Genomic DNA, 6234 nt, shown 5'->3' with positions numbered 1-6234 from the left:
ATTTCCTGGGGCACAAGAGGTGAGCGAATTCAGAAAACAAAGTTCCTTGGCACTTGAACTTGAATCCCAGGTCTATCATCTTCTATGTGGTCCTAAAAAAAAAAAAAATCATTGATTTCTGAGCCTCAGTCTCCTTTTCTGTAGTGATGGAGACAACAATAATATCTAAGTCAAGACTGAATGGGAGTGCTGTGAAGATGTCTGGTCACAGACCGTAAAATCCAGTGTGGATATGAAAGGCTCTCTGCAATGATTGTAACGGTGTGTAGGCACGGTCAGCACTCAATTCAGAGAAATAGCCAACTGAACCTACTGGGGGCAACATATGAGTGTGCTCCACATCACCAACATTTGGTGTTACTAGTCATTTTTAGTATTTCTCCTGGGTGTGAAGTGGTGTGCATGCATGCTAAGTCGTTTCAGTCATGTCCGACTCTCTGCGATCCTATGGTTTGTAGTCGACCCCACTCCTCTGTCCATGGGGATTCTCCAAGCAAGAATACTGGAGTGGGTTGCCATGCCCTCCTCCAGGGGATCTTCCCAACACAGGGATCGAACCCACATCTCTTACGTCTCTTGCATTGGCAGGCGGGTTCTTTACCACTAGCGCCACCTGGGAAGCCTGGGAAGTGGTGCACCACTGTGGTTTTAGTTTTCATTTCCCTGATGACAGGTGGTGTTGAGCATCTTTTCACATGCTTACTGACCATTTGTTTTCCTGTGAAGCGTGTGTTTGAATTTTTTTTGCACATTAGAAAAATTAAGTTGTCTTTTTATTACTGAGTTGTAAGAAACTTTCTTTTTTTTAATTTTCTGGCTACAAGTTCTTTGTCAGACATCTATATTGAGAATATTTTCTCCCAGTTTGTGGCTTATTTTTCCATAAGCAATCTCTTCTCAAAGATCAGAAGTTTTACATTTTGATAAAGTCCAATTTGTTAAAACTTTTTGGTTTGGGTTTTTATTGTGTTTTTATATAAAAAGATCTTTGCTTATCCCAAGGTCACACAGATTTCTAAAATTGACACAAAACATGAATTTCTGTTGAGATGGCATGAATAAAGCCAAAGAACCATATAAACCTTCAGTTTCTAATCACCTTGCTTTCCTAGAATTGGCATATTGCCTGGCACATAGTAAATACTAAAAAGTATTGGTTGAATTTAATTTAATTGTGACAGTGTATTCCAACTAGAGATTTCAGTTTTTGAGTGGTGGAAATAGCATTTGAACTTTGAGTTTTCCACCAAATATGGAAACTGATGACAATCACAAATGCAAATATCAAGTTGTAAATTCTTGACGATGCTACAGTCTTTGAAAAACAAACCATGTATTAGTAGATTCCTCTGTTTGTCCAGCAGGGGGCGTTTTAGGATTTCCTTAACTCAATAAGTGTTGGTCGCTCAGTCCTGATTGACTCTGTGGGACTCCATGGACTGTAGCCCACCAGGATCCTCTGTCCATGGGGTTCTCCAGGCAAGAATACCGGAGTGGGTTGCCATTCCCTTCTCCAGGGGATCTTCCCGACCCAGAGATCGAACCTGAATCTCCCGCATTGCAGGCGGATTCTTCACCATCTGAACCACCAAACTCCATGTTAAAAATCTGAAAAAATTATTTACAGTACTGGGGGAAGAACTTCTCAGATTTGTTTTCTCAGACCTTCTCTGTGTGGTTCCCGAGGCAAGGTTCTGCAGGGAAGAGAGGGTGCTGGGAGGAGCCAAGATGAGGAGTTAGGAGGCCTTGGTGCATTCCCAGTTCTGCATCACCCAGACGGCGACAGTGGTCAGCCGCTCCAGCTCTTGGACCTGCTTCTTTGTTTGCAGGAAAGGAGGAAAAAAAAGTTGTACTCAGATTGCTAAAGCCACCTGACTCTGACAGCTTAAGGTGCTCCCCCCCCCCCACCCCCGCCTGCAGCTTGGGGTTGATATAAAGCCATGCTCTTCTGACATGTTATACGGTTGAATTCCAGCCCCATCTCATCAGGGCACGTCTCTCTCCTCTCCCTTCTTCCCGAAGACTCATCACTCCCCAAGGCTGCCTCTTGCTCTCTGCTTTGTCCCTTGAAGCGATGCTGTCACGGCTCCTGTGTCCCACCCCTGGGATGCATGTCTCACTGCACATCTGTGAGCCTATGAAGGAGCCACACACTCAGCCTTAGAGGTCCTCTAGAAGCTGTAGAGGTGTCAAGATCATTTTCTTCAGGAGCCCTTGTGTGGGTGCAGCTTGCCCACCCCTCCCAGGCAGCCAACAGCTCAGAGACTCCTGGCTCTCCTCCCCCAGGGGGGTGGTCAGCGAGTCCCTCTGACCCACTTTTCTGAAAGGGACCACTCAGGGAGACTCTGTGTCTCCTCTGCTAGAAATAGAAGCAGCTGGAAACTTTTAACAGAAACCTGCTTTCAGAGCATCCCTTTTCACCTCCTGGGCACCATGCTTCATCTTTAGGATGGTACATCCACTCTTTCCTTAGAGAGAGGTGTAGACAGCTGAGCTTACAGCCCACTATGGTTGGGAGTGGGGGATATAAGGAACGACATTTTGTGTGTGGACAGGGTCGAAATTAAGACGTAGAACACCCAGTTGGTATCTGCCGAGAACCACAGAATGGATAGGGGTGGGAAACTCACACATCTTCTGTTCAGGTGGGGGGTGTTGTGTGAGTAAAAACCCAGTGTTGCAGCAGGCAGAGAGGCAGGCAGAAGGCCTCTTGAGAATCACCCACTCAGGTACTGCCAGAAGCCCAAAAGTTTGCCTGCTGGAATCCAGAGCAGCTCTGGGAATCACGTCTTAAAACAGCCACTTCCCTGACTCTTCCAGTGGTTCTGTAAGCCTGGATGCCCTGGGTCAGGTCCTCCCCAGCTTGGGATGCTGGGACAATTCCCACCCACTCCGACAGGAGAGAAAGCGCCCTTGTTCTGCCTCAGTCTTATTCCACCAGATGGGGCACCCTGACCAGGTGAGGCTCGAGGGGCAGTGGCTGGTCCCGGGTCCCCCTTGGGAGGGAGTTTCCCTGAGGGTGTCAGAGTCCCTTGGATCCTGTCTCAGACTTCAGTTGCCCCCATGTCGGGAGGAAGGGGCTGGAAGAAGCATGACTGAGGGGCTCCCCGTCTGTAAAAGGTCTAGGAAATAAACAGCCTCCAGTCCCGCAGAGCTGAACCACGCCTTGCCGGATCACTTCGGGGAATTTCCACCCACTATCGGCGCCTGTCGCTGCCGGGTGGGAAGCGTCCCCGATGGACTTATCTCCTTGCCGTGAGTGTGGGTGACTACTGTCCAGAGCGCTCCAATATTTGAGGTTTCTCTTCCTGAATCAACTTCCCTCGGAGACCGCCTCGCTGTCTCCACCAATGTTTGCTCTGAGCCTGTGAACAGGGTATTTAAAAATAGCCTCATCTGAAACCTTCCATGTGTCTGAGCAGTTCCCATCAGACTCCCATCAGATAGGTCCCTGGCTGTACTTGGCCTGTGTGTCCCGGCGGGGCCACCACTGCTCCCCCAGCCCTTCTTCCCCAGCCCTCACAATCTCAGGCTTTGACAGGGAGCGTTAGAAAGTGGGAGATGCTCTGCTGTTGCAGAGAAGCCAAGGGGAATGCTGTCGACTGAGCACAAAGGCCCCTTTCTAAATAAGACAGGTGAGGTCTGCACGGCGGGCTCTCGGTCTTGACCGACATCACCTATGCATGCAGCACACACTTAGCCAGAGCCAGCAGGCAGCGAATGTAGCCTCGGGCTGGGTCTCTGAAAGACGAACCTGCACGGTCCCCGAACTGTCACTTCCACTGTCCCCACACCTGTGCAGGCTTTCTCCACCAGCCCTGTCACTCAGGGAGTCCCAGAAGGCACCCAGACCCCCCACTGTGGACCCAGAGCTCTGGCACTCCAGTCCTGAATCTCCATGTCCCCTCTTCCCTCCTCACTCAGCTGGGACTCCTTGATTCAACACTGGTTGCTCTTTTGCAAAACACTTTAACTTTTGTTCCCCCATCCTCCCATGTACCTGCCTGGCACACCCCCTCGCCACTCTCTGACTGCTCTGTGGCATCTAACCATTGCTGGAGGAAAAAACACACACACACACAACCTCATTCACAGGATCTGCATCACACGGAAAGACCACAGCCTCAAATGGGGAGCCGACACCGCCAGATGGTTCCACTACTCTTCCTAACAAATGAACACGCCCACTTGATGAGATAATTATTTCAAAACTTTCTTCCCAGACCTTCAACATTCCACCAACTCCAAGTCACTCTATTTTACAAGGACAATAGGAAGGATCCAATGGGACTCTCCTCCTCTTCCCACCAGAGATTCCTTAAGCCACTCATCTTCGATCTTCCCTCTCAGGACAATGAAAGGAATGTCTTTGCTTCCCTCCCAGCCCGCCCCCCCCCCCCCACTCACACGCTGACACTCCCTTCCTCTCCTCCTTAAGAACTTCATCGTTACAATTACTTCCCTCTCTCCTGCACCATCCATTTCTTCTTTCCTAACAGATTATTCCCATTGTCAGCACCATTATTATATTATATATTATGCCAGCACCTTTACTATACATTTTTATTATGATACACTGTTAATGCACAATTAACACTCTATTATGCATTTATTTTGTTATACACTGTTTCAAGGAAAGCAAAAATTGTTTCCCTGACTTCATGACTTTGTCCAGCTCCTATTTCTCAGCTTCCTTTAGAGCAAACCCACTTAGAAGAATCTGTTTCTTCACTTTCCATTTTCTCCTCAACCCACACAACTGGACTTCTGTGCTATCCCTGGTCTGAAAGGGCTATTGTTGCTGTGATAAAGAACAAATGGGCTCTGTCTTGCTTGAAACCACTGTTTATCTCTCTGTGTACCTTTCCTTTAATTTCTCCACAGTGGTTGATATTGACGACACTCTTTGACACGTTTTCCTCTTTAAGGTTCCCGTGCCTCCTTCACCTGTTTTCCCCTGTACTTTACCAGCTGGTCTTTCTAAGTCTCCTTGGACTGTTCCTTCTCTATCAGACTCCTGGATGCTGGCGTCCCTAGGGTGTTGTACTTTTTGTCAACACTTTCTTCCTAGAGGAGTTTATCTGGGTATGGTGCTTTTTAACATCACCCAAACACCCAAATCCAGGTTCCCCAATTTATGCATCCAACATTGGCCTTTTCCTGAAGACTCCTGACTTGAGCTCCCCTCAAATTTTCTCATCTCAGTAAACAGCAACCCCCATCCAGCTGCTGACCAGAGAGCCATCCTTAGTATCCAGCTACCGGTGGGCCCTGCCGGGTTTACCTCCGAAGTATCTGAAGGGTGTCCCGTGGTAGGTCCCAAAGTAAATCAAGACATGCCTTCCCTGCCTGCCTTGTTCCTCTGAAGGTTTCTCTAAGTGTCTGTGGACCACCTGTGCTGGTCTCACGGGGGTGTTTGTTAGAACAGATTCCTAGGCCCTGAGCCAGAGCTGCACACCAGGATGCTTGAACAGAGCCCAGGAATTTCCTGGGACTATGTATTTGCACCGGCTGCTCCAGGCGATGCTTTATGTGAGTTTCATTTTCAGGACCGCTGCTTGAGATGTTGAACGAGTTTGACACAAATTCTCCACATGGGACAGTAATGCTAGGCAACGTACTTGGATGATGGAATTGTGATTTGAAATATACATCCCGTGGGTCCACTGTCCAGCTGTGCTCTGAGTTTGACCCAAGTATTCTGAACCCAGTCACCTCTGAAGTCTTTAATGCAGGAGAGGGGCTTCCCAGGGGGCGCTAGTGGTAAAGAACCTGCCTGCCAATGCCAGAGATGCAAGAGACTTGGGTTCAAGCCCTGGGTCGGGAAGACTCCCTGGAGGAGGAAATGGCCCTCCACTCCAGTATTCTTACCTGGAGAATCTCAAAGGAGCCTAAAGGGCTACAGTCCATGGGGTCGCAAAGAGTCAGACAGGACTGAAGCGATTTAACACAATGTAGGAGAGAATGGGTTTGCTTTGGGTCCGGCTTTGGTCAAATTCAGGAATAATGGCTGGGTATCTTAATTTCACATCTTGAGCTGGGACGCTCCTGATGGCATCACTAGCAAGCAGCCCTCCGTGAGGGAAGGCGTCCTGAAGGAAGGACAGTAGCTCCTCCTCTCTCCCCGTCCTCCTCACTCCCTCCCGATCTCCCTCTTTGCTTCTCTTTCTTCCAATTCCGTGCTTGGCCCTGTGTGTGCTGTAACGGGAACAAGGCAAAAGGAAGCACATTTCT

This window comes from Muntiacus reevesi, chromosome 17 (assembly GCF_963930625.1).
Source record: "Muntiacus reevesi chromosome 17, mMunRee1.1, whole genome shotgun sequence".
Lineage (NCBI taxonomy): Eukaryota > Metazoa > Chordata > Mammalia > Artiodactyla > Cervidae > Muntiacus > Muntiacus reevesi.
Note: the sequence above shows the minus strand (reverse complement) of the source record.